General features: G+C 41.5%; 1 protein-coding gene and 1 pseudogene across 2 annotated transcripts in view; one reads left to right on the forward strand and one right to left on the reverse strand.

The window, feature by feature from the left end:
• The window catches only part of BAZ1A (bromodomain adjacent to zinc finger domain 1A), a 174992-nt gene extending 173593 nt beyond the window's left edge, over positions 1-1399 (reverse strand). The window contains exons 1-2 of the mRNA XM_063793303.1: positions 1320-1399; positions 348-529 (exon numbers count right to left, since the gene is read on the reverse strand). The gene's annotated coding sequence lies outside the window, so the exon portion shown is untranslated. The remainder of the gene's footprint in view (positions 1-347; positions 530-1319) is intronic.
• A 10785-nt stretch (positions 1400-12184) lies between these two features.
• On the forward strand, positions 12185-13357 carry LOC467424 (immunoglobulin-binding protein 1-like; annotated as a pseudogene). The gene has a single exon (XR_022731.6). The product of XR_022731.6 is annotated as an immunoglobulin-binding protein 1-like (transcript).
• The last annotated feature ends 11859 nt before the right edge of the window (positions 13358-25216 follow it).

Genomic DNA, 25216 nt, shown 5'->3' on the forward strand with positions numbered 1-25216 from the left:
AAAATCTTGTTGTTCTGACTTTACAGTCTTTTGACCCCTCTATTCTTATAATTCCTCAACTATAAATCACTGTGATGACATAAGTAAGGAGATGGAAGAACTGTACATTATAACAAAAGTATTCTGCATATTTAAAAAATGCCATGTAAAAAAAGATTGATATAGCAAATATTCTCTTATCTATAGCTCTCTAAACACTATTATTGTACTTATTGGAGTAAATCCCAAAATTTAGTCCAGTTTGTTGTATGTGCGTACAAATGTTGGCTAATTTAAAATACAGAAGATATATAATAGAAACTTTTCTCATTAAAGTCTTCTTAACAACAGGGAAAAATAAATATTACCTATTCCAACCTTCTGCAAAAGGTCTGGAGGTCATTATGGCCCTAAGATGTTCACTTTATCCAGGTCCCATTTTTAGTTTTAAAAAATTCATGGACGCATCACTTTGGGAAGCCGAGGTGGGCGGATCACGAGGTCTGGAGATCAAGACTATCCTGGCTAACACAGTGAAACCCCATCTCTACTAAAAATACAAAAAATTAGCTGGGACTACAGGGGTGTGGTTGCACGCGCCTGTAGTCCCAGCTACTCAGGAGGCTGAGGCAGGAGAATTGCTTGAGCCCGGGAGGTGGAGGTTGCAGTGAACCGAGATCGCGTGCTGCACTCCAGCCTGGGCGACAGAGCGAGATTCTGTCTCAAAAAAAAAAAAAAAAAAAAAAAAATTCATGGACTATTTTGAGGAAATACATATATTCATGATCTTGACTGTGGTACTGATATGGGTGTATACGTGTCAAAACGCATCAAGTTGTACAGCTTATTGCATGTCATGAGCTTTTTTTTTTTACATTTTATTCTCTTAAAATTTTATTGTAAAAAGATTTAAGCCCATGAAAGAATGAGTGAACTATAATTACATAAAACAACACAGATTAACTTCACAAACATAATGTTGAACAAAGGCTGGAAACAGGCCGGGTGCAGTGGCTCACGCCTGTAATCCCAGCACTTTGGGAGGCCGAGGTGGGTGGATCACCTGAGGTCAGAAGTTCGAGACCAGCCTGGCCAACGTGGCGAAACCCTGTCTCTACTAAAAATACAAAAATCAGCTGGGCGTGGTGGCGGGCGCCTGTAGTCCCAGCTACTCAGGAGGCTGAGGCAGGAGAATTGCTTGAACCCGGGAGGCAGAGGTTACAGTGAGCTGAGATCATGACACTGCACTCTAGCCTGGGTGACAGAATGAGACTCCATCTCAAACAAAAATAATAATTAAAAAAAAAAAAAGAAAGAAAGAGGCCAGATACAAGGAGTACCCCATGTGTGATTCACTCTTAAAAGATGGTAGTATAAGGCAGTCTTCTGGGGTGGTAGTGATTTTCTGTTTCTTGAGCTGGATTATCATATGGGTATATTTACTTCATGGAAATTCATTGAGCTGTGCAGTTAAGACTTGTCCACTTTTCTGTATGTTATTCTTCAGTAAAACGTTTACCATAAAGAGTGAGGCACATGTGCTACAATAAAAGGGAAAGAATATGAAAATCAACTCTCAATAAAAAATTTACAACTGATATTGCACTATAATTATGTCAGACCTGACCATTAGGAGAAACTGGGTGAAGGGTACAGAGAACCTCTCTGCACTAATTTTTCAACTTCCTGTGAATCTATAATTATTTCCAAATGTAAAAATACTATTAACACTGATATTTTAGTGTGTGAACCCCAATTAGATTTTCTTTTCTTTTTTCTTTTTTTTTTTTTTTGAGATGGAGTCTGGCTCTGTTGCCCAGGCTGGAGTGCAGTGGCACAATCTTGGCTCACTGCAACCTCCACCTCCCCGGTTCAAGTGATTCTCCTGCCTCAGCCTCCCAAGTAGCTGGGGCTAAAGGCACATGCCACCACGCCCAGCTAATTTTTTGTATTTTTAGTAGAGACGGGGTTTCACTGTGTTAGCCAGGATCGTCTTGATCTCCTGACCTTGTGATCCACCTGCCTCGGCCTCCCAAAGTGCTGGGATTACAGACGTGAGCCACCATGCCCAGCCTAGATTTTCTTTCTTTTTTTTTGGAAACGGAGCCTCACTCTGTCCTCTGTTGCCCCAGCTGGAGCACAGTGGCGCCATCTCAGCCCCTGCAACCTCCGCCTCATGGGTTCAAGTGACTCTCTTGCCTCAGCCTCCCGAGTAGCTGGGATTACAGGCACGCGCCACCACACCCAGCTAATTTTTCTATTTTTAGTGGAGACAGGGTTTCACCATGTTGGTCAGGCTGGTCTCGAACTCCTGACCTCGTGATCCGCCCACCTCGGCCTCCCAAAGTGCTGGGATTACAGGCATGAGCCACCGTGCCCGGCCCCAGCCTAGATTTTCTACTTATATCCTCCTTCTAAAAATTTCCCTTTCCTGCCTACTCCTCAGAATTGAAGTGAAAATCATCATTTTCAATAGAGGTTGTCCCAAATATAGATGACAGTTGATAAGTCCTGGGATGGACATCTGCCCCAATGTGGGCCGGTTGGAGCCTTTTCCTGAGACATGGCATTTGGACTGAGAAACAACCATTTCTCTTCCTGTGTCCACACTGTAATTTGTAAACTGAAGAGCTGCCAGCAGCTATTTTCCATCTTGTGGTTCGGGGAAGCAGAAGAACCTGATGGACAGAGAGAAGGTGGAATGAAGCTGATGTACAAAGGGAGGAGGACACATGAGACAGAGTCTCTTTGACATTCACCTTCCTGGCTCCTTATGTCCAGTTCAATTTGTGTCCTTGGGTTCTGTGAGACCCTTTATGTGTTTAAAATACATTCACCTCATTATCTAAGCAAGATCCATTCAGATTTCTATTACTTGCAACCATAATCCTAACTAGCACACCTACTACAAAGATGCACAGTTTTTGTCCCACGGCTTACACTTAGAATATGTCTTTTTTTTTAAATTTAAGAAGTATGACGCCAGGAGCAGTGGCTTAAGCCTATAATTCTAGCACTTTGGTAGGCAGAGACAGGAGGATTGCTTGAGTCCAGGAGTTTGAGATCAGCTTGGGCAACAAGGAGACATCATCTCTTAAAAAAAAAAAAAATTAGCTGGCATGCACCTGTGGTCCCCACTACTTGGTAGGCTGAGGTGGGAGGATCACTTGAGCCTGGGAGGTTGAGGCTGCAGTGAGCCATGATTGTACCACTGCACTCCAGCCTGGTGACAGAGTGAGACCCTGTATCAAAAGACAAACAAACAAACATAATGAAGTATGACTTTACTGTATGTAAGATACAGATTGGCACTCCTGCATAGTACGATCACAGAAGATATACTAAAGATCATTTAATCCACCCCTCTTATTTTCAGGTGAGAAAACTGCAGGTTAAGGGCCTTAGCCAAAGTCATACAGCCAGCTGCTAGAAGTATCAGACTCAGCATCGTGTCACCTTTCCCACGTCAATATTACACAGTCAGTCCTGGAGAGAAACATCAGGATGCTCCACTGAGGGTTTTATTTGTTTGCATATAGTATACTAACTGCATAATGAATTAATCAGAACATAGTTAACAAGGACCTACTTGAGAGATCAAATGAATAAGAGATAATGTATAGGGATATAAATAGTTATAATTATAGGTACTTAATTCTAAAAACAATCTTTAACTTTTATCACTATTAGTCATGGAGGTATTCCATGTGTCACTTAGAACAGATATACATAGTCTATTGAGAGCTAAAAAAAAACAATTTGAGGACAGATTACTCCAACATTTTAATTCAAATAGTATCTAGAATTGAGAAAAAAATTAAGACTATATTCAACAGGATGTAAATACTAAGTTTGACGTAAACTTCCTGAGAAGTGGAGGTTTGCTCGGAAACTTCCTGCTTGGTCATAACAGAGAGCTGGAACACATCAGTTTACCTCTCTTGATCTGGTCTGATACTGTTGGTTTAAAATGCTGATTTGGGATTATTCTTAGCCAAAGTAGCCAAAGCACAGCATTGTGTTGACTGTATTTTGGGAGGTAATTATAAGGTGGGAAAGAAGTATTATCTAGTTTGTAAATAAAAAGGAGTCTAATGAACATGTGACTTCCTGGAAAGCAAAGCACAGAATAGAAAATGTGTAATTTACAGCTTTCAGTTTTCTGTTCTCTTTATTGAAGTAGCTGTTCCTGTCACTGCCAGGCCTTTGGCCATCCAAAGTTGCAGCTGTCTACTTTTTGTGTTTTTTTTTGTTAAGACAAGGTCTCGCTCTGTCACCCAGGCTGGAGTGGATATGGATGTCCTATACCTAATCAATCTCCAGCTACTGGACGTTTAGGTGGTTTCCAATTTACTACCATTATAAAACAACACTGTAGTAAACCATCATACAGAAATCATTTTGCAAATATCCGATTATTTTCTTAAGTTTTTAGAAACTGAACTGTTTAGTCAAGGTATTTAAACATTTTTAAGGCCTTTGTGACACTGCTGTCAGCAACAGATGAGGATTTCCTATTCTGATGGGTGGAACTTTTCTAGGGGTGGTAATATCTCTTACGTGAAGTCTTGTTTTGTTTTGAAGATGCAGGAAGTTATATAACAGAGACTTTCCTTGCTGGCACACTGTACCAGGAAGGAGACACAGCACTCTATCCACCCTACTTGGCCAGTTTGGTATTTGAATGGAAAGGGCAAGTTTGTTTTTGAGGTGGTGTGTCACACTTGTGTCATGTGAGACACAATATGTAGATCAAAGAGGAGAAAAACCTTTGGGCAATTCTATTAGTCTTCAGTGTGCTTTTGCTAAATATCTTCAATTAAGCAATCTATTACAGATGGATGGTACTGGTTTTTCTTCCCTGAATCCTCCCCTCTTCAAAGGTGATAACTAATTTCATTATTTTCATTAAATATCCATAGACTGAAAGATCAGGTTCTCAAAGATAGTTTCTTTAATTGTAAACTGTCTAATTTTTACTAAAACAAAGAAAAAGAAAACCAAGTGGTATTAACTTTGATTTGAGTATATGTGTGATGAGGGTTAATCCTCTCCTGTTTTAATGTGTATGATACAAAGTGTATCTGCCTCAATTTTTATTTATTTATTTTTTGAGACAGAGTCTTGCTCTGTCATCCAGGCTGGAGTGCAGTGGTGCAATCTCGGCTCACTGCAATCTCCGCCCTTGGTTCAAGTGATTCTCCTGCCTCAGCCTCCTGAGTAGCAGGGATTACAGGTGTGTGCCACCATGCCAGGCTAATTTTTGTATTTTTAGTAGAGATAGGGTTTTGTCATGTTGGCCAGACTCGTCTCAAACTCCTGACCTGAGGTGATCCGCCCACCTTGGCCTCCCAAAGTGCTGGGATTATAGGGGTGAGCTACCATGCCTGGCCCTGTCTCAAATTTTAGTGCAGTGCAATCTATCACTAAGAAATTTCAAAGCTGTTATTTAAGATGTTAATTATATAATATACAAATATCACGGTTGTGTGGTTTAACCTGTTAAGACATGCTTAGAAAAGAGAACGTGAGTATACTGACTTTATTACAAGCCTATATTGGAAGATATATGGTAATACATAGGTATGTATAACTCCCTGATAACAATAGGTTATGCATTATTTAAAAACATAATGTCAAACAGCATTACAGTTGGTAATTTATTTAAAGACTACAAGCTTGCTTGTCTGTTCACTACTGCATTTCTATCCTGAACATTTCTGGATATATTACTATATATCAGGTTTATATACTTTTACTATAGGTATATAAATATTTGCTGAATGAATAAAATAGGAAGATAATTTTAAAAGGTAAAAATGGCATTTAATTTATAAAACATAATAAACAAAAGTTCTAAATCGTATTAAGTTCTAAAACAAACCAGATTTGTCAATATAATTCCAAGTTTAATTCCAAACTTAAAAATGGTAGCATGTAATATCAGTTCACTGAATATTGTAATTAGATATTAAAAGTTCAGATATGAGTAGTAAAGGCAGAGTGGGACTTGTAATACCAGGGTCAAAGGTAGTGCTTGGGGTCTGACTAAACATTTGAAAAAGGACATCAACCTGTGTGGGCAGGTGTTTATGAAGGATGAGAAAGAAGGCAACTTCTTTTTTTCTCTGGTTCTGTGGGCTTCTCTTTAACTTTTGTTTTTTCACTCTTTATCATCCAAAACTAAAGGATTAATGAACTTTGGAGGATCTGAGCAATCGATCTTCGTAAATAGGTAACTTGACACAGTCTTAGGGGAATTAATGATAGTGTATGATAGACTTAATGGAAGCTTAGAAAACACTCCTTTTTTGGTTAACTACCATATGCACTCTATTTATTTATTTATTTACTAAAGGCTAGCCAAGTGAAGCAGTGGGAGTAGAGAAAGAACAAAGAAATCTGTAACTGGTTGTGATTAATTAGTCATAAACCACTGCACTCGGACCAGCCCATATGCACTCTTTAAAACTTAAAACTTTTTACCAAAATCTTAAATATCAGAACAAGTCAGAAAGCTTGTTTTTTTTAAACCTTGTTTTTATTATGAAATGTATTACACATAACAAAAACTGCATAAAACATATATATAGATTTAAAAATAATAAACATTTTTGTACTCACTAGCTTAAGAATAATTTTTTGGGTGGGCACAGTGGCTCATGCCTGTAATCTCAGCACTTTGGGAGGCTGAGACTGGAGGATCACTTGAGCCCTGGAGTTTGAGACCAGCCCGGGCAACAGAGACCCCATCTTCACAAAAAATAAAAAATTAGGCTGGGCATGGTGGCTCACGCCTGTAATCCCAGCTCTTTGGGAGGCTGCGGTGGGTGGATCACAAGGTCAAGAGATAGAGACCATCCTGGCCAACATGGCGAAACGCTGTCTCTGCTAAAAATACAAAAATTAGCTGGGCGTGGTGGTGTGTACCTGTAATTCCAGCTACTCAGGAGGCTGAGGTAGGAGAATCACTTGAACTCAGGAGGCAGAGGTTGCAGGGAGCTAAGATCGTGCCACTAAACTCCAGCCAGGTGACAGAGTGAGATTGTCTCAAAAAAAAAAAAAAAAAAGAAAAAGAAAAAGAAAATTAGCCGGGTGTGGTGGCTCACACCTGTAATCCTAGCACTTTGGGAGGCTGGGGTGGGCAAACTGCTCGAGCCCAGGAGTTTGAGACCAGCCTGGGCAACTTCGTGAAACTCTGTTTCTACAAAAAAAATTTAAAAATTAGCTGGGCAGCCGGGTGCCGTGGCTCACATCTGTAATCCCAGCACTTTGGGAGGCCGAGGCAGGTGGATCACGAGGTCAGGAGATCGAGACCATCCTGGCTAACACGGTGAAACCCCGTCTCTACTAAATATACAAAAATTAGCTGGGCGTAGTGGCAGGTGCCTGTATTCCCAGCTACTCGGGAGGCTGAGGCAGGAGAATGGCGTGAGCCCAGCGGGTGGAGCTTGCAGTGAACCGAGATGGAGCCACTGTACTCCACCCTGGGCGACAGAGTGACACTCCGTCTCAAAAAAAAAAAAATTAGCTGGGCATCGTGGTGTGCACCTGCAGTCCCAGCTATTCCGGAGGCTGAGGCTGCAGTGAGACATGATTGTGCCGCTGCACTCCAGCCTGGGCAATAGAGTAAGACCCTCTATCAAAAAAAAAAAAAAAAAAAGAAGAAGAAGAATTTCTTAAATTAACTATCTATGAGAATTGTCAGGTTGACTGTCGTTTTCCAGCTGAGTTTCACAAAATGGGGCCTGCTTAATAAAACAGATTGATACATTCAAATCCACAGGCTCTGGTAATTTGTACTAACGAATACTTATTTCTAGAATTGACCAGAGTTATCACAGAACTAGGAGTGTATTATTTTACAGAATAGTGGAGAACTAATTAAGTACCTATGACTTGTAAAAATAGAAGCTCATGGTTTTTAAATGGAAAAGTCTGACTGGAAACTACAGTCCTTTAATATTAATTTCTAAACTCAGAAGTGAGATTATGATACAATCGGTTGGCAACTATCTAAGTTTTTCCTAGGCAATACCTCCCGTGGCTGGGTAAAGAATATATCTTCTCACATGCATATTAATTTCTTTGAGTGAAATCTGAGTTAGGTGTAAGTTAATATTTATCAAACAGAATCTATATTAGTTATCTCTTGCTGTATGAAAAATTACCCCCAAACTTGGTGCCTTAAAGCAATAAACAATTATTTTCTTACAGAGTCTATGAGTAAGGAAGCTAGGCAAAGCTTAGTTGGGTCTCTTGGCTCTGGGTTTCTCATAAGGCTGTATAAAAGGTGTTGAGCGGGTGCTGCAGTCATCTTAAGGCTTGACTAGGTGTTGATGTTGGTAGGACTTAGTCCCTATCAGGGTGTTGCACTCAGGGCCTCCGTTCCTCACTGGCTGTTAACTAGAGGCTATCCTCCGTTTTTCTGCCATATGGACCTATCCTTTGGATTGTGACCTATCCTTTGGAAATTGCAACATGGCAATTTCCTACATTGGAATGAGCAAGTGAGAGCGCAAGAGAGAGAGGAAGATGAAAGTCACAGTCTTTTGTAACCTAATCTCAGATGTGACATTCTGTCACTTTGCCATATTCTATTCTTTTGAAAGAGGTCATTAGGTCCGGCCCAAGCACAAGAGGAGGAAATTACACAAGGATGTGAAAACCAGAAGGTACGGTGCTTAGGAGTCATTTTAGATGCAGCCTACCACAGTAACTCAGAAAGAAGGAAATACAAAAAGTAAAAATGCTTCAACAGCAAATGGTACTAAAAAAAAAAAAAAAAAAAAAAAAAGAATAGGCTGGGCACGGTGGCTCCCAAATCCTAGCACTTTGGGAGGCCGAGGTGGGCGGATCACGAGGTCAGGAGATCGAGACCATCCTGGCTAACACGGAGAAACCCTGTTTCTACTAAAAATTAAAAAAAAATTAGCCGGGCGTGGTGGCGGGCGCCGGTAGTCCCAGCTACTCGGGAGGCTGAGGCAGGAGAATGGCGTGAACCCGGGAGGCGGAGCTTGCAGTGAGCAGAGATCGCGCCACTGCACTCCAGCCTGGGAGACAGAGCGAGACTCTGTCTCAAAAAAAAAAAAAAAAAAAAAAAAAAAAAAAAAAAAAAAAAGAATAGAAAAAGGAAAAAAAGTAAAAATGCTAACTCAGCTAAGCATCGTAATTAAAGAATATCTTTTGTATGCAGAGATGGCATTATTGATGATGATTCCTTTGGGATAGGTGGTCGGGAATAGAAAGACTGCTAATTGAAGTAAGAATACTTTTCACAAAAACAAAGATAGTTCTATGATTTATAGCCATTGTTCACCACTTGTAGAGTTCCTTGCTGTTTTTTACTTTACAAACAATTTTTATAGTGAAGCAAACATTAAACATGAATCAGCAAAGTGGTACTGTGATTTACAACTCAAAAACAATTCTGGGATACACCAATCAATCAGTAAGAATTTACTGAGCACCTACATATGCTAGAAAGTTACTGATACTAGAAAAGTATAAAACAGTATCTGCCCTCAACCTGCCCTCAAGTCTGTGGCAGGTATCGAAAATCTATGCAATAGGAATTAACCCTTTACTAGTGTATTGTATCAGATCCTGGGCTCTAAATTCAAGAGATGAAGAAAATGGGAAAAAATCCAGAGGCATGATTAACCAAAGGATTAAAAATTAGAAAACACAAATAGCAACAACAACAACAAAAAAAATTAGAAAACAGAATTTATGTGGAAAGTTTAAAGGCACATTGCTTATTTAACCTGAGGAAGGTGAAAGTTGCTTTAGTAATCATCTTTAAGTTTATGAATAGTTACACAGGAGATGCCCTCAATGAGAAATCTACAGGGCTGGGTGTGGTGGCTTGTGCCTGTAATCCCAGCACTTTGGGAGGCCGAGGCAGGCAGATCACCTGAGGTCAGGAGTTCGAGACCAGCCTGACCAACATGGAGAAACCCTGTCTCTACTAAAAATACAAAAAATTAACCGGGCGTGGTGGTGCTTGCCTGTAATCCCAGCTACTCAGGAGAATCGCTTGAACCCGGGAGGCAGAGGTTGCGGTGAGCTGAGATTGAGCCATTGCACTCCAGCCTGAGCAACAAGAGCAAAACTCTGTCTCAATAAATAAATAAATAAATAGTTCTGAAGTCCCTTCTAAGTTCAGTTAAGTTCCACATACTAGATAGAGGCAGGAAAATGTGAAAAAAAAAAGTTTTTATTAAAAAAAAGAGACATCTACAAGAGAATTGGATTTCTAATATAGTATATATATTAAAAAGTCTTAGAATACATATATTAAGAGAAAATTGTTTAGGAAGGCTCAATGACTTTTTTTTTCTTCAGGGTTTCTTTACAAAATGTTTCCTCACTGTTTTGACAATATCATGAAAAAAATTCAGTTTAGAATCTAGAACTGACCTGGATGGGATTCACAGGGACTGCACAGTCCCTGATTCCTCCCCGACGGTGGGAGCTTAGCTACTAGAAACAGGAACTCAGTTGGTGTCTCGAGTCAGACAAGAAAGGGGAGGCCAGGCCAGAGGCGCGACGGAACTCCCCTTAGTTCTGAATGACAACTTTTAAACCTGCAAGGTCTTTGCTCTGGAGGGAGACATTAACTTTATTATACAGGAAAGTAAACAAGTCTGATATCTGCTCTGAAGGGAACTACTATCTCTAAATTAAGGCTCACCTGTAATCCCAGTGCTTTGAAAGACCAGGGCGGTGGCTGGGTTTGGTGGCTCACGCCTGCAATCCCAGCACTTTGGGAGGCTGAGGCAGGAGGATCCCTTGAGCCCAGAAATTTGAGACCAGCCTTGGCAACACAGGGAGACCTCATCTCTATATAAAATTGAAAAATCAGCTGGGCATGGGGGCACGTGTCTGAAGCCCTAGCTACTCAGGAGGCTGAGGAATGCACCACCACACTACAGCCTGGGCAACAGTGAAACTGTGTCTCCAAAACAAACAAAAAACTATATTTGACTCTTCTGAATATACCATATTGAGATAAACTAGCTGTTCTCAAGAGCCCCTTTACATAATAAGATCAGATAAATTATAATTGTTGAGGTTTTTATACTTTTTTTTTTTTTTTTTTTTTTTTTTTTGAGATGAAGTCTTGCTCTGTCGCCAGGCTGGAGTGCAGTGGTGCAATCTAAGCTCACTGCAGCCTCTGCCTCCCAGGTTCAAGTGATTCTCCTGCCTCAGCTACCCTAGTAGCTGGGATTATAAGTGCGCACCACCACACCCAGCTAATTTTTGTATTTTTAGTAGAGATGAGGTTTCACCACGTTGGCCAGGATGGTCTTGATCTCTTGATCCGCCTGCCTCGGCCTCCCAAAGTGCTGGGATTACAGACGTGAGCCACCATGCCTGACACCCCCTGCCCTTTTTTTTCTTTGAGACAGAGTCTCACTCTGTCGCCCAGGCTGGAGTGCAGTGGCACGATCTCGGCTCACTGCAACCTTCGCCTCCCGGGTTCAAGCGATTCTCCAGCCTCAGCCTCCTGAGTAGCTGGGACTACAGGCGCCCACCACCACGCCCGGCTAATTTTTTTGTATTTTTAGTAGAGATGGGGTTTCATCGTGTTGGCCAGGATGGTCTCAATCTGTTGACCTCATGATCCGCCCGCCTCAGCCTCCCAAAGTGCTGGGATTACAGGCGTGAGCCACTGTGCCCAGCCAGGGCTAAAATCTTTTAGAACAATTATTATGCTGCTGTATTAGGAAAGCACATCCTTCCCACTTAGTAACCATCCCATTTAGCCCCCCAAAGGAGCAAAAGATGCTTTGTTCTTAGATGATTAGTGGAAGATGATAACCACATCTGTACCCACTGGCACCCTTACACAGTAACATTTCTGCTGTGCCTTCCTTTTTGTCAGAGGTAGCCTTCCAGGCGCATTTCATCCATTTGACAGGAGTGCTGACAAGAAACTCTTAGGTGATCAGGATCTAATAAGCCTGCAAGACAGGTGGGTGTGTTAAAACCCCTTTTCAGTTGTACCTCCTTTATAAAAACTGTGTTTGAAACTTTCCACACCTCTTCTTGGCCCAAAGGTGATTATTTTTGTTCGGAAATTGTGAGATAACTCATCTGAGGTGAGGTTTTCTTTTAGTACTCCCAGGAGAAGATATATTTCTCTTTTCACTTTGAAAGTTTTCCTTTAAAAATAATTTCTTGTTCGTCCCTCTCCAAGATGGCTGCTGAAGACAAGTTACTCCTGCCACAGCTCCCCGAGCTGTTTGAAACCAGCAAACAGCTTCTGGATGATGTAGAAGTAGCGACTGAACCTGCCAGTTCCCGGATAGTCCAGGAGAAGGTGTTCAAGGGCCTGGACCTCCTTGAGAAGGCTGCCGAAATGTTATCGCAGCTTGACTTGTTCAGCTAAAATGAAGATTTGGAAGTGATTGCTTCCACCGACCTGAAGTACCTGTTGGTGCCAGTGTTTCAAGGAGCCTTCACCATGAAACAAGTCAAGCCCAACAAGTATCTAGATCATTTGCAGTGGGCTCAAGAGCACTATAAACTACTTAACTGTGCCATTGCTATCATGTGGCAGAGCTTGAGCTGCCCAAAACCAAGAACTCAGCTGAAAAATCACACTGCTAATTTTTCCATGGCTTATCCTAGCCTCATTGCTATGGCATCTCAAAGACAGGCTAAAAGAGAGAGACACAAGCAGAAGGAGTTGGAGCACAGGTTGTCTGCAATCAAATCTGCTGTGGAAAGTGGTCAAGCAGATGATGAGCGTGTTTGTGAATATTATCTTCTTCACCTTCAGAGGTGAACTGATATCAGCTTAGAAGAGATTGAGAGCATTGACCAGGAAATAAAGATCCTGAGAGAAAGAGACTCTTCAAGAGAGGCATCAACTTCTAACTCATCTCGCCAGGAGAGGCCTCCAGTGAAACCCTTCATTCTCACTCGGAATACGGCCCAAGTCAAAGTATTTGGAGCTGGTTATCCAAGTCTGGCAACTATGACGGTGAGTGACTGGTATAAGCAACATCGGAAATATGGAGCATTACCAGATCAGGGAATAGCCAAGGCAACGCCAGAGGAATTCAGAAAAGCAGCTCAGCAACAGGAAGGTCAAGAAGAAAAGGAGGAAGAGGATGATGAACAAACACTCTACAAAGCTCGGGAGTGGGATGACTGGAAGGGCACCCATCCTAGGGACTATGGCAGCCAACAGAGCATGGGCTGATCTTCCCACAACATGAGAGGACTGAAGGGTGCACACCTCCCACGCCAAGGAAAACCATGCAGTCCTCATCTCCCTGGGCTTCCGCTTCAGCTGTGTACAACAAAGGCAAAGATGCTAAATCTTACTTTGCTTTCAATAAAGTGTCCAGTGATTAAAAAAAATTTTTTTTTTCTGAGATGCCTTCTATGTTCAGTCATTCTGCAACTTGGGCTGTAAAATGATACTAATTATTTTTGGCTTCATTGGAGTAACTACTGGCCACTTGAAAATTAAATTTTGGCTGGGCGGGGTTGCTCATGCCTGTAATCCCAGTACTTTGGGATGCTGAGGCAGGCAGATAGCCTGAGGTCGGGAGTTCGAGACCAGCCTGGCTAACATGGTGAAACCCCATCTCTACTAAAAATACAAAATTAGCCAGGCATGGTGGTGCATGCCTGTAATCCCAACTACTTGGGGGGCCAAGGCAGGAGAATCACTTGGACCTGGCAGGCAGAGGTTGCAGTGAGCTGGGATCATACCACTGCACTCCAGCCTGGGTGACAGAGTGAGACTCTGTCTCAGAAAAAAAAATTAAATATTATGCTCAGTATCTCCCATATTTAAAAGCAAATTTTTCAAATTTTACTTAAGAGCAAAACTGCAGTGGAACAGTGAGTTTTCAAAATGTTGCTAGTCCTGGAATCTGTTTAAGGCTTGAAGCCGTTAAGTAGAAATATAGTAAGTGTTTGGGTGTGCGGTGTCTCCCACCTGTAATCCCACCACTTTGGAAGGCCGAGGCAGGTGGAACACTTGAGGTCAGGAGTTCAAGACCAGCCTGGCCAAATGGTAAAACCCCATCTCTACTTAAAAAAATAAAAAAATAAAAAAGAGCTGGGCGTGGTGGTGAGTGCCTGTAATCCCAGCTACTTGGGAGGCTGAGGCAGGAGAACTGCTTGAACTCAGGAGGTGGAGGTTGCAGTGAGCCGAGATTGCGCCACTGCACTCCAGCCTGGGCAACAGAGCGAGCCTCCGTCTCAAAAAATAGAAATAAAAATAAAAATAAATAATAAACATTTAGGCCAGGTGTGGTGGCTCATGCCTGTAATCCCAGCACTTTGGGAGCCGAGGCGGGCGGATCACCTGAGGTCAGGAGTTCGAGATCAGCCTGGCCAACATGGTGAAACGCTTTCTCTACTAAAAATACAAAAATTAGCCTGATGTGGTGGTAGGTGCCCGTAATTCCTGCTACTCAGGAGGCTGAGGCATAAGGATCGCTTGAACCCGAGAGGAGGAGGTTGCAGTGAGCAGAGATCACGCCACTGCACTCCAGCCTGGGTGACAGAGTGAGACTCTGTCTCAAAAAAACAAAAACAAAAACAAAAACAAAAAAAGGAAGAAAGAAAAAAGAAACATTATAAGGAATTAAAATAATTTTTTACACACATTTTCTAAAAGCCTTTGAGATATTACCTAAGTTGCTTAATAATTAGCTAGTACAATATCTTGGTAAAGTATCATGATTTTCTTATTTGTCAGTTGTTCATTTTACAGCTTTTTTGCTTTTCTACCTTTAAAGATTCCTCCAACTTATAAAATGATTGAAAAAATTAAAATGCAAAATATGTTCTTATTCAACATTTGAATTATCCATATAACTAAGAAAACATTAGGAAATAAAAACTTTATGCTGTGACTTCTGCTACCACCCAGGATGGTGTAACAGGGACCAGAATTAACCTCCCACCTAAAATACTTAAAAAACTGAACAAAAATATACTAGTTAATTGTTTTCAGATATCAGACAGGAGGCAGCGCAGGACAGTGATTTCTCAGAGAAGCAAACAAAAAAAGGTGAGTCCTATGATTGCTGTAGAATTTCCAGGCTGCAGCACAGGGAGGAGCAACCCAAACAGATGTTGATCACCTCTTTGAGTTGAGCAAACAGTATGAAGATCTGGGAGGTGAAGGCATCAGAATTTACATGGTAAAAATCAGAGGAGAGAACTACATAATAGAAGAGCTCAGAAGGGTTCTCCTTGAGTCTTCAGCTGGTTCTGATCACCAGTACATGTACGTGAAGTAAACGACCAAGATTTGAGAAAGAAGCACTGGAGAAGAACAAGTAGAACAAAACTTGGATTTAAACAGGACCAGAAACTGTGGTCCAACCAGATCGAGTGGAAAAACCTCCTAAGATGCAAGGCATTGAGTAGAGTCTTGAGAAGGTATTGCTTCAGTAGCTGAGCCAAATAAGCCCCATATTAAAGGCTGTAATGGACCTTCCTACAAAGATTCAAGGCCGGGCGTGGTGGCTCACACCTGTAATCCCAGAACTTTGGGAGGCCGAGGTGGGCAGATCACCTGAGGTCAGGAGGTCGAGACCAGCCTGGCCAACATGGCAAAACCCCGTCTCTACCAAAAATACAAAAATTAGCTGGGCATGGTGGCACATGCCTGTAATCCCAGCTACTCGGGAGGCTGAGGCAGGAGAATTGCTTGAACCTGGGAGGCGGAAGTTGCAGTAAGCCTAGATAGTGCCATTGCACTCCAGCCTGGGTGACAGAGAGAGACTCCATCTCAAAGAAAAAAAAAAAAAAAAAAAGGCAGCCGGAAGCAGTGGCTCATGCCTGTAATCCCAGCACTTTGGGAGGCCAAGGCAGGTGGATCATGAGGTCAGGAGTTCAAGACCAGCCTGGCCAAGATGATGAAACCCTGTCTCTGCTAAAAATACAAAAATTAGCTGGCACAGTGGCAGGCACCTGTAATCCCAGATACTCGGGAGATTGAGGCAGGAGAATTGCTTGAACCCAGGGGGCGGAGGTTGCAGTGAGCCAAGATTGCACCACTGCACTCCAGCATAAGCGACAGAGTAAGACTCCATCTCAAAAAAAAAAAAAAAAAAAAAAGCTGGGTGCAATGGTTTACACCTGTAATCCCAGCACTTTGGGAGGCCAAGGCAGGTGGATTGCCTGAGGTCAGGAGTTCAGGATCAGCCTGGCCAACATTGTGAAACCTCATCTCTACTAAAAATACAAAAATTAGCCAAGTGTGGTGGTGGGCACCTGTAATCCCAGCTACTTGGGAGGCTGAGGCAGGAGAATTGTTTGAACCCGGGAAGTGGAGGTTGTGGTGAGCAGAGAGCACCACTGCATTCCAGCCTGGGCGACAGAGTGAGACTCCATTTCGGGGGGAAAAAAAAAAAAGGATTCAAAGTAAGCCTTGAAACGACCATTCAAACTATTTCCAAGTAATACAACTGCATCCCAGAACAAAACCCAAAACATTTAAATAAGAAAACTCCAGCACAATGGAATCCAAAAATTAGAAGGCTTTTGAAGAAATAAGAAAATACAACCTATAACAAGGAGAAAAAACAATCAATAGAAACAGACCCAGAAGTGACAAAGACGATAGGATTTGTTAGTTAAGAACATTAAAACAGCTATTCTAACTATACTCCATATCTTCAAAAAGGTAATGGAAAGTTTGAGCATGATAAGAAGAGGAATGTAAGATATTTTAAAGACTCAAAACAGCTAGAGAAGAAGAAAGAAACAATGTCTAAGATGGACAATATACTAGAGGGGATTAACAGCAGATTAAATACTGCTAAAGAAAGGATTAAGGCCTGGCACGATGGCTCATGCCTGTAATCCTAGCACTTTGGGAGGCCGAGGTGGGTGGATCACCTGAGATCAGGAGTTCAAGACCAGCCTGGCCAACATGGCAAAACTCCGTCTCTACTAAAAATACAAAAATTAGCCAGGTGTGGTGGCCTGCACCTGTAATCCCAGCTACTCAGGAGGCTGAGGCAGCAGAATTGCTTGAACTCAGGAGGCAGGGGCTGCAGTGAGCCAAGATTGCGCCACTGCACTCCTGCCTCGATGACAGTGTGAGACTCTGTCTCAAAAGAAAAAAAAGAAAAGAAAAGAAAGAAAGGATTAATAAACTTGAAGGCATAGCAATAGAAATTATCAAAATGAACCACAGAAATATAAAAGATTGGGTTGAAAAAAATCAGATCTCAATGATCAGATCTCATTGCACTGTGGGAAAACATTAAGCAGCCTAATATATGTGTAGTTGGAGTCTCAAAAGAGGAAGAAAAAAATGGAGGGATAGAATAAATATTTGAAGAAATAATAGCCAAAACATTTTCCAAATGTGATCAAAACTATAAACCCACAGATCCAAGAAGTGCAACAAACTCCAAGCAAAAGAAACACGAAATAAAACACACCAATGCACAATGAAAGTCACAAAAAGAATATATTAAAAACAGGGCCAGGTGTGGTGGCTCATGCCTACAATCCCAGCACTTTGTGAGGCAAAGGCAGTAGGATTGCTTGAGCCCAGGAATTCGAGACCAGCCTGGGCAACATGGCAAAAACCTATCTCTAAGAAAAATAAATAAATAAAATATAAAAATTAGCTGGGTGTGTTGCTGCATGTCTGCAATTCCAGATACTGGGGAGGCTGAGGTGGGAGGACAACCTAACCCTAGAATGTCGAGGCTGCAGTGAGCCATGATCACACGACCACACTCCAGCCTGGGCGACAGAGCGAGACCCTGTCTCAAAAAAACAAAACAAAACAAAACAGTCAGAGAAACAAGCTACAAGTGCTGAGGAACAAAGGCAAGAATGACAGAACAGTGTGGCTCACACCTGTAATCTCAGCACTCCGGAAGGCTGAGGTGGGTGGACTGCTTGAGCCCAGGAGTTCAAGCGACCTAGGCAACATGGTGAAACCACATCTCTACAAAAGATACAATAATTAGCTGGGTGTGGGGATGCACATCTATGTCCCAGTGACTCAGGAGGCTGAGGTGGGAGGATCACCTAAGCCTGGAAGGTCAAGGTTGCAATGAGCCATGATCACACCACTGTACTCCAGCATGGGTGACAGAGAGAGACTCTGTATCAAAATAAATAAAATGTAAATTCAGTGGTTTTTAGTATCATCAATTGTGCAACTATCACCAAAATCTATTTTTAAACTATTTTTATCACCTCAAAAAGAAACCCTGTACCTATTAGTAATCACTTCCCATCTTCTTTTACCCCCATCCCAGCTCTAAGCAACCAGTAATGTACTGTCTCTGTAGGTTTGTGTATTCTAAACATTTCATATACACTGAATCATATAATATGATCTTTTGTGACTGGCTTCTTCACACAATGTTTTCAAGATCATTGGGTTGTAGCATGTATTATTACTATCTTTTAACCTACGTAAAATTTCATCGAATGGATATACCACATTTTATTTATCCATTCATCAGCTGAGAGACATTTGTCCCCACCTCCCCTCACTTTCTGGCTTTTATACATAATGTGCTGTCAATGTTTATGTACAAGTTTTTGTGTTGGACATGTTTTCCTTTCTCTTGACTATGTATCTAGGAGTGAGACTGCTAGGTCATATAGTAACTCCATCTTTAGCATTTTGAGTAACTATCAAACTGTTTTCCAAAGCATTTGCACCATTTTAAAATCCTACCAGCAATGCAGGAGGGTTCCAACTTCTCAACATCAACCTAAAGTAATTTTCAAGCTTCATTTTATCCCATAAATTGTGGGTCCCATGTTGTCAGAATGCAGGTAGGTTTTAAGGAAGTTGCATTCACTCATTTCTTTGCAAAGAAGCTTCAAATACAATTTTTTTTTTCTGTAAGAAAATGGAGTTGGACAAGTTTATTCTGAGACATTTTCAAACTTGAAAAGTCTGTGCTTTTCTGAATTCATACAGAAAGCATGGCTCTTATTTTTGCACCTTGCAGTTTGACTTAAATATTAATGCTTGTTTGATAAGGAAAATAATGTTTGTTTGGCAAGGAATTTAAACAAAAGATTGAGTCCAAAAACTGAGTCGTTATAAGCAAACCACGTATAGTCTCTATGAGTTGTCCTTTCCTGCCTGTTTTCAAGCCAAAAACTTGTCATATTTTCTATTTCTTCAGTTGCTTTTGAAAAGTTCGGTATTATTTTATTAATGTATGAACAATTCAGTAAATAAAAAAAAAGAAGAGAAGAAAATGAACCCACTTTCTATATAGGTAACTTTCAATGTAAAAAAAATTACAACAATAATTCCCATTTAGGTTATTAGGTTCATAGTATTGGATGATACCATTTACAGTATTATAGCTATGTTGTACTTTTATTCACAAAAGTCACAAATTTTGAACCTTTATTTTTTCCTCTTGGCTTAAGCACCCAGCAGATTTATAAATCATCTCATACATTTGACAATTACTCAAGCAACTCTCACATTATGAGGGAATGCAAAACCAAAATAAGGCAAAACACATTTTCTATTAGAATCTATTGATTTCTGTGGTTAATAGTAGGTTATGAAATTTAAAATACAGATGCAGCATAACAAAAGGGCATGGTCTTTGGAGTTCAGATAGGAATAGGGTTGAATCCTGGCTCTGCCATTTACTAACTGAGTAACTTTTGGAAAGGTTCTTACCTTCACTAAAACTCAGTTTACTCATCTGTTAAATAGGGTTAATAGCTCCTGCATCATTGGGTTGTTAGGGTCAACAGCTAATGCATCTCGTATAAAATATGTGTCAGCAAATTGTATGTGTTTTTTATTCTCTGAAAATCTTCCTTGATGACTCTTGGTATAGAAGTCTGTGATTTAGGTCAGTATGGAAGCTGTTTTTTTTTTTTTTTTTTTTTTTTTTTTTTTTTTTTTTTTTAGATGAAGTCTTGCTCTGTTGCCCAGGCTAGAGTATACAGTGGCACCATCTGGGCTCACTGCAAATTCCACCTCCCAGGTTCAAATGATTTTCCTGTTTCAGCCTACTGAGTAGCTAGGATTACAGATGCCAACAACCACACCCAGCTCATTTTTGTATTTTTAGTAGAGATGGAGTTTTGCCATGTTGGCCAGGTTGGTCTTGAACTCTTGACCTCAGGTGATCTGCCCGCCTTCGCCTCCCAAAGTGCTAGGATTACAGGTGTGAGCCACTGCGCCCAGTCAGTATGGAAGCATTTTAACAGAGCCTGCTTGAGATGATTTCATAGCTTATGACCTTTTTCTGTCATTAGGTACAGTTGAGATTTTACACACTTTTTTTTTTTTGAGACGGAGTTTCACTCTTGTCGCCCAGGCTGGAGTGCAATGGTGCAATCTTGCCTCACTGCAACATCCGCCCCCTGGTTTCAAGCAATTCTCCTGCCTCAGGCTCCCAAGTAGCTGGGACTGCAGGTATGTGCCACCATGCCCAGCTAATTTTTTGTATTTTTAGTAGAGACTGGGTTTTACCATGTTGGCCAGGCTGGTCTCGAACTCCTGCCCTCAGGTGATCTGCCTGCCTCGGTCTTCCAAAGTGCTGGGATTACACGCATGAGCCACCGCACCTGGCCACATACTTTCTTTTCTCCTCAGTCTACATAATTACATTTTCATTAATCCATAATCCATATTTAATTTATTCCTAAAAGGTTATATTGGGCATTTTTTCCTCATCTCCCTCAAAGAAAGTAGAAATTTGAGAATACCAATTAGTGTTAGAGAACTTAACAGCTGGATGATCATTGTTGTTGGCAAAGAGCAACTTGAAGTTGAATGCTCTTGGAAATGAGGATCCTTGATACAAATATGATTACTTTATCTATCTATGTGGTTGGGACATTTCTTCTGATAAACAGATCAGTTCCAATTTGTATTCTATTTATGTGCATTTCCATATGTGTGTCTGAAGGACTGTTTATCATTCTCGATGTACATAATACTCTTGTGAAATTCATGGTCAGAAAAGATGAATTAACTTATTTTACAAGTGGATAAAACGGCAGCCTAAAGTGGTTGAGTTGCTTAAAGCATTAAGCAGGTTCCAAGGCCTGCCTAAACAACACTGTAACTAAGGAAAAAGTTACTTTTAAAGTAGGTATCTGGGCAGGCATGGTGGCTTAGGCCTGTAATCCCAGCACTTTAGGAAGCTGAGGCAGGTGGATCATTTGAACCCAGGAGCTTGAGATGAACCTGGAAAACATGGTGAAACCGTCTCTACCAAAAAATACAAAAATTAGCTGGGTGTGGTGGTGGGTGCCTATAGTCCCAACTACTTGGGAGGCTGAGGTGGGAGGGTCACCTGAGCCTGAAAGGTTGAGGCCACAGTGAGCTGAGATCATGCCACTGCACTCCAGCCTGGGTGACAGAGTGAGACCATGTCTTAAAAAAAAAAAAAAATTAAGCCAGGAGTGGTGCCTCATACTTGTAATCTCAGCATTTTGGGAGGCCAAGGCAGGTGGATTGCTGGAGCTCAGGAGTTTGAGACCAGCCTGGGCAATATGGTGAAACCCTGTCCCTACAAAAAATTAGCCAGGCATGGTAGTGCACAGCTGTAGTCCCAAGTACTTGGGGGACTGAGGTGGAAAGACTGCTTGGGCCTGGGAGGTTGAGGCTGCAATGAGTTGAGATCACACCACTGCACTCCATCCTAGGAGACAAAGCTAGACCCTGTCTCAAAAAAAAAATTAAAAATAAAGTACGTATCTTTTACTATACTAGCATGTCGCCAGTGAAACCCTTATGTTTGTCTTCTTTTCCGCAGCAAGATTCTTTTTTTTGAGATGGACTTTCGCTCTTGTTGCCCAGGCTGGAGTGCAATGGCACGATCTCGGCTCACTGCAACCTCTGCCTTCTGGGTTCAAGTGATTCCCCTGCCTCCGCTTCCTGAGTAGCTGGGATTACATCCATGCGCCATCACACCTTGCTAATTTTGTATTTTTATTAGAGACGGGGTTTCTTCGTGTCAGTCAGGCTGGTCTAGAACTCCCAACCTTAGGTGATCCACCCACTTTGGCCTCCCAAAGTGCTGGGATTACAGGCATGAGCCACGGCACCCAGCTCCCCAGCTAGATTCTTATTTACAATGTTTAGAACTTTATTTTATGCCCTACCCTAATCCTTGTCTTCAATGCAGTTATCCTTGTGTATCTTATATGTGTGTTTCACCCTTGGCAGGTTCCCATTCAAGCTATTGTTTTAATGTTTGCCTCCTGGCATTCTTTTTTGGCCATGTCCTTAGTATTTAACTATTTTTTATTTTGTTAGTGTATGATTCCATGCAGCAGATTTCTTGCTATTATCTTTTGACTTAATGGATTTGCTGTAATGCCTCATTGATTTTCTCAAATCTCTTCGTAAATGTAATTATTAAAACTACTCACTTCCAGATTTATCTACTCCCCACAAAGTGCTAGGCCCTCCTAAATACTTCATGATTCCTTCTTTCTCCCTTCATTCCCAGTGTTGATGCCTTAGTTCATTACTACTGGGTTTGCTGGACCACTCCAGTGGCTGACTTATTTTCTTTGCTGTTGTTTTGCCCTTTTATTTTGTTTTTGAGACAGAATCTTGCTCTTGTCGCACAGGCTGGAGTGCAATGGCACGATCTCGGCTCACTGCAACCTCTGCCTCCCGGGTTCAAGCAATTCTTCTGCCTCAAGCCTCCTGAGTAGCTGAGATTACAGGTGCCCGTCACCATGCCCGGCTGGTCCAGAACTCCTGACCTTGTGATCTGCACTCCTTGGCCTCCCAAAGTGCTGGGATTACAGGTGTGAGTCACAGCCCCTGGCCGGTTTTTTTTTTTTGATACAGAGTCTCAGTCTGTCACCCAGGCTGGAGTGCAGTGGCGTGATCTCAGCTCACTGCAACCTCTGCCTCCCAGGTTCAAGCAATTCTCGCGCTTCAGCCTCCCGAGTAGCTGGGTCTACAGGTGCGTGCCACTATGCCCAGCTAATTTTTTGTATTTTTAGTAGAGATGGGGTTTCACTATGTTGGCCACACAGGTCTTGACCTCCTGGCCCCAAGTGATCTGTCTTGGCTTTCCAAAGTGCTGGGATTACAGGCATGAACCACTGCACCCAGCCCTGTATGAAGTTTAATAATTTAAAAAAATCATTGGCTGAAAAAAGTTCCAGAGTTCTAATAGGTTTATTTTCTATCAATTTAATTTTTATCAAATCAATGTAAAATGGTAAAGAGCTAAATAATTAGGACATTTACTGTAATCTTAATGTTTTTGAGTACCAGCAATGCTATATGAAAAACTGGTTTTGTTTTGTGTATTTTTCATTTGGCTGATGAAATATGAAACTATCTTAACTCTATTTTTCTCCTTCCCCACAAACCTTCTGAGATGCATTGCATAACACTGGAGGATAGAGAGGGAGGTTGAGGTCAAGCTAAGGAATGACAAATTGTGGGAAGTATAAAGCTTCCAACACTAAAAATTCTCCTAAAGTAAGAAACTAGCATTTTTTTTTTTTTTTTTTTTGAGACACAGTCTCACTCTATTGCCCAGGTTGGAGTGCAGTGGTGCAGCTTCCTGGGCTTAAGTGATCCTCCCACCTCAGCCTCCCAAGTAGCTGGGACTACAGGCATGCACCACCACACTCCTGGTCAGGAGTTCGAGACCAGCCTGGCCAACATGGTGAAACCCCATCTCTACTAAAAATCCAAAAAAATCAGCTGGGTGTGGTGACGCACACCTGTAGTCCCAGCTACTAAGGAGGCTGAGGCAGAAGAATCGCTTGTACCTGGGAGGTTGAGGTTACAGTGAGCCAAGATTACGCTACTGCACTCCAGCATGGGCTACAGAGGGAGACCTCATGCCACACGCACAAATAATAATAATAAAAATAAATAAAATAAAATGACAGTTAGTTGTCTCTAGGCAAATATATACACATTTAAAAACTAAGTTGAATAACTCCACATACAGAATATTGAAGGTGGTGGTAGTAATGTCTCCTTGGTATCCTACAGTTTGAATATTTACCTCATATTTATTAAAAAATGTGTTAAGCATATAAAAGTCATCTCCACTTAGCCATGGTTTTTCTTTCCGTAGTTTCAATTACCTGTGGTCAACTGTAATCTGAAAACAGCACACAAAAATTTCCAGAAATAAAAAACTCCTAGGTTTTAAATTGCATGCCATTCTGAGTAGCATGATGAAATTTCACGCCATCTTGCTCTGTATCCCAGAAGTGAATTTCTCTTTATCCAGGGGATCCACACTTGTCTCCACTACCCACCTGTTAGTCACTTAGTAGCGTCTTCTTTGTCAGATCAAGCCCTTTGTCTCCTTATCGAAGGGCTGGTGGTAAAGTAAGGCTTATTTCTCGTTCTTTTTTGTTTGTTTTTTAAATTTTCTTTTTTTTTAAATTTTCTTTTTTTTGTTTGTTTTTCAAGTAATGCTTATTTTACTTAATGGCCCCAAAGCACAGAGTAGTGATGCTGGCAAGTTAGATATGCCAGAGAAGCCATGAAGTGCTTCCTTGATTTGGGGGCCGAGGCAGGTGGATCACCTGAAGTCAGGACAGAGTGAGACCCTTGAAGTCAGGAGTTCGAGACCAATCTGGCCAACATGGTGAAACCCCATCTCTACTAAAAATACAAAAATTAGCCAGGCATGGTGGTGGCACGCCTGTAATTCCAGTTACTCGGGAGGCTAAGGCAGGAGAATTGCTTGAATCTGGGAGGCGGAGGTTACAGTGAGCCAAGATCATACCACTGCACTCCTGCATTTTAACTTCTCTGTGATGAAAACCTTAATGATGCACCAATCCAAAAATATTAGTGTCTCTTTCAAATATATTGAAAGGAGCTTTCTTGTGTCTAGAATCCATATATACCATATAAAAAGTAAGAAATCAGCAAGCCTGATTTCAGGGTTTCAGACTACAGACTATAGCAATTTTCTAATTAGAGGATCCTATAGGTACTGATGCACCAATTGTGGCAAGGAAGTCAGAAAAGTGATCATAGATTTGCTAGTTTTTCTATTTGAATAGCAGAATAAATTCAAGGAACCTATGATTAATACCTTAAGAACATTTTTAAAGTTCAATAATTAATCTGTTTTCCAGGTTAATAGTCTTGTTTTTTTTTTTTTTTTTGAGACGGAGTCTCGCTCTGTCACCCAGGCTGGAGTGCAGTGGTGCGATATCGGCTCACTGCAAGCTCTGCCTCTCGGGTTCACACCATTCTCCTGCCTCAGCCTCCTGAGTAGCT

Source organism: Pan troglodytes, chromosome 15 (assembly GCF_028858775.2).
Source record: "Pan troglodytes isolate AG18354 chromosome 15, NHGRI_mPanTro3-v2.0_pri, whole genome shotgun sequence".
Classification (NCBI taxonomy): Eukaryota; Metazoa; Chordata; class Mammalia; order Primates; family Hominidae; genus Pan; species Pan troglodytes.